Raw genomic sequence first — 4,071 nt, 5'->3', positions numbered from 1 at the left:
CACAGTGTTGGTTTATTTTGTTTTTGTGTTTGCACTATCTTTGGCACTAAATTTAGAGTGATATGGAATATTGTCATTAAGATAATGCACTATTGTGAGTTTTGTTTTGTTTGAGGTATTTCCCAACCTTTGAGAGCCAGAGGCAAGGCTCAAACATCTTTAAAGAAATATCAAGTTGGAGTTTGGACACTGTTTTATTTATTTTTTGGACTTTGAATGACACTGGATATTATATTTGTGGGAATGACTTTTTTTATATTTTATATTTTATTTTTATAATTTTTACACATCTTGCTCATATATTTATATATTTTTCTTGGAGATTTTTTGTTAAAAAATTTTGATTGTCACTAAATATAGGGTGGGTAGTGTAGAAGGTGGGGACCCATTCATATTGTTATTTAATTACAGGTAAAAGCAACCTCAGCCTAGCTCCGTCCAGGCCACGCCCCCCTGGGCAAAGCGAAACGCGTTGGAAAGCAGTGGCCTGGATGGAGCTAGGCTGAGGCTGCTTTTACTATGACTATTGGGTTTGTTTGGGTGACCTGAATCTTTTTTTTTTTTTGCTACAGTTTAAGTTTACATAGTTATTCTGGTTGAAAAAAAAGACACTAGTCCATCCAAACCCACATTAACAAAAAAAAAGAAATCTTGATCCAATTTGCTTTGGGGGGGGGGGGATTCCTTCCTGATCCCCCAAGAGGCAATTGGTTATTCCCTGGATCAACTTTACCTGTAAATATTAGTATCCCATTATATTTTGTGCCATTCAGAAATAATCCAGGACTTTTTTGAAACAATCTATTGAGTATTGAGCTGAGCCAGGAAAAGCTCTCAAACCCACAAACCCAAGCCGGAATCCATAGTGCGAGTCCACTGGATTCAGATATAGAGACCTGATTAGCAATCCAAATCTTTTCATTCCTCAGAGACAGTTGTCGTTTCTTCATAGTATCGATAATTGGGATTGTGAGAATACAAAAACAGCTCTAAGTGTAACCTTTAAGCACATCCTAAATTTGTATTATACAGTATTAATGAAACAAAAACTTTATTATATTTTGGACAGTTTGTATTTTTTAATATTTCTATAAAATCGTTTACATGTGAATATGATACAGAGAGCACCCATGGCAGAGAATTCCTAGAGCAGTAGCAGTTTTCTAGAGCAGTGTTTCTCAACATTTCTTCAGTCAAGACACCATTTAAAATTATGGACAGTCCCGAGACACCATTTAAAATTATGGACAGTCCCGAGACACCCTTTAAAATGATGGACAGTCCCGAGACACCCTTTAAAATGATGGACAGTCCCGAGGCACCCTTTAAAATGACGGACATTCCCGAGCAGGGGCGGACTGAAAACTCATGGGGCCCCTGGGCAATAGGGTATCATGGGGCCCCCATGTCCTTGCCCAAACTCAAAAAAGCCTATAAAAAAGGTACCAGGGGCATCTCATGGGTGCCCCCTACTGACCCCTAGCTCTCGGGCAGTGCCTGAGTTTCCAAATTGTCAGTCCACCCCTGGTCCCGAGGCAACCTTTAAAATTATGGACAGTCCCAAGGCACCCTTTAAAATGATGGACAGTCCCGAGGCACCCTTTAAAATGATGGACAGTCCCGAGCAGGGGTGGACTGACAGCTCATGGGGTCCCCGGGCAATAGTGGATCATGGGGCCCCCGTGTCCTTGCCCAAACTCAAAAAAGCCTATAAAAAAGGTACCAGGGGCATCTCATGGGGCCCCCTACTGACCTCTAGCTCTCGGGCAGTGCCTGAGTTTCCAAATGGTCAGTCCACCCCTGGTCCCAAGGCAACCTTTAAAATGATGGACAGTCCCGAGGCACCCTTTAAAATGATGGACAGTCCCGAGGCACCCCATTCTAAAATGTGAAAAACTATTCTAATCGTTTTATATAACACAGCAACATCCACACATGTAGGATATCAATATTCTTCCAAAGTAAATACACTTTTGCACCCTGGTACTGACTAGTATTCCCATGTTTCTCTTCTCCCTCAGTTTTTCCTCCATCATTGAGCTAATGTGACCCCAGCACTGAATGAAAGAGGCGGGGGAGGGTCAAACTAGGATGCTGTGCAAGCAACCTACATACTCCTTATCAACTAATGATGTCATTGGTTGTCAGGACGCCGGCGGCTGGAAGGCTGTAAAGGTACACAACCCGTGGCTTTGTGTAACTAAAAGGCGGGCTTGTTGCACCCGCTGGCTTGTATAAGAGTTTTGGGCAATTTTTAGACATTTTGCCAAGGCACCCCTGAAGAAACCTCAAGGCCCCCCTAGAGTGCCTGGGAACCCTGGTTGAGAAAAGCTGTTATAGAGCCCAGCAGAAGATGTTTGAGTTCACACACTTTAATTAAGACTCGGTATGGCCCATCCATATATGACCGGAGGAGAAGTCACTACTCTGAGTCTGCCAGCTGTGTGTACATTTCAGCTTGAGTTATTGAGCTCTATAAACAAAGGGCAATATACGCAAGAGATAAATGTGCAAAGGAGCCCTCTGCTGTCTGGATATGAAAATGCAAAATATTGCTATGTAATGTTTCTTATTTACCTATCAAAAAAAAAGAAAATGTTATTTTGTACTCCTGACCGCAAGTAAATAAAATACATACATCACCACTACATTTTTCTTTAACCACCCCCACCAATCTGACCCTCAACATGAACCTTTTACTCCTATTAAGGTAGATGTTGGATCATTTGTCTTACTGTAAATTTTGGCAGAATTTTTGTTCTAAATACAAAGAGTTCCATGACTGGAGATCATGATGGCGGTCGCCTCTCCACCTCCTTCAAACAGATAATGCTTTACAATAATTGAGAAAAATACAAGGCATTCTCAACCCCCAACTCAATGCCTGCCTGCACATTCCAAGAATGCAAGTTTCCTGAAAACATGCATCGCGCTGGTGGCACCATTAATTCTCAATGGCTCCCTAAACGTAGCTAGCAGACGTGCATTTTGTCGTGTGACAAAATGTGTGGTACACATGACAAAAGGTGAAGTACAAAAACACAGGCGGGTCACTGCCCAAAAAAGCTACAGGAGCTACTTTGTCATGCAAAAACTTGATTGGACTACCTTTTGTGTGACAAATGCACCAAACGTGCAAAAAAGGGTATAAAACAAAACATGCAAGTAAGAATGGGGCATAAATGGTGGCCATGCCAAGCCAACAATCTCCTGTGATTACTATGTGGAAGGGCAGTCATTTGATACAGCACCCAAAAGACTGAGGCCATCACTGTGGTAGTTTGGGCTACTACAGGTTTATGGCTTCCTCAGAGGCCAATTGGATATCACGAATACATGGCCAAGCTGGCCCAATATTCTCTAAATGGTGGCTATGTCAAGCTAGCTAAACCCCCGGTGTTTACTAAGTAGAAGGACAGATGCTTGGAATGGGATTCAAAAGATCATGGCCATCACTGTAATAACTCTTGCTACCACATTGATTTTTAGGCTTCACAGAGGCTATCACATATGGATACTTGCATCGTGCCAAGCTGGCCCAATGTAAGCATGTAAAGTATATAATCTCTAAAGTTCAGCTTTAAGACATATGAATGGACCCCTAAATTTCTTGTCTTCCTTTCCATATTACAGCTTTGTGTAAAAATGTATAGGTAGGAAGCTGGAAGTCCATGTACTGGGGCTTAATAAATTATGGGGTATACATAGTAAAAACACATATATATGGACAGATAGACAAAAGGATAGATTCACACCATACAGGTGCAACCAAGCCTGGGTGCATTTCCATACATTTTCCATGTGTTACCATCTCGCTTATAGGGCAGCCCATTCATTTCAATAGCCTGCCCTATGCGATAGAAATGCGAAAAAAGTCCCTGACTCTTTTGCAGAACTGTTTATGTTTACAGATGCTTGGGGGTTCCATTCACAGTTAAAGGCATTGCCCCCCATCTGCTAATAGGCTATGCATATCTATACGTTTCAGGAAAGCGTGTGGTTGGTATGAACGTGTGAGCCTACCCTTAGGGGCTGATTTAGAGTGTTTTTAAAAACGGTGCCGCCAAAAAA

This window comes from Staurois parvus, unplaced genomic scaffold (genome assembly GCF_062004578.1).
Source record: "Staurois parvus isolate SC_StPar_1 unplaced genomic scaffold, SC_StPar_1.0 ptg000421l, whole genome shotgun sequence".
Classification (NCBI taxonomy): Eukaryota; Metazoa; Chordata; class Amphibia; order Anura; family Ranidae; genus Staurois; species Staurois parvus.
Note: the sequence above shows the minus strand (reverse complement) of the source record.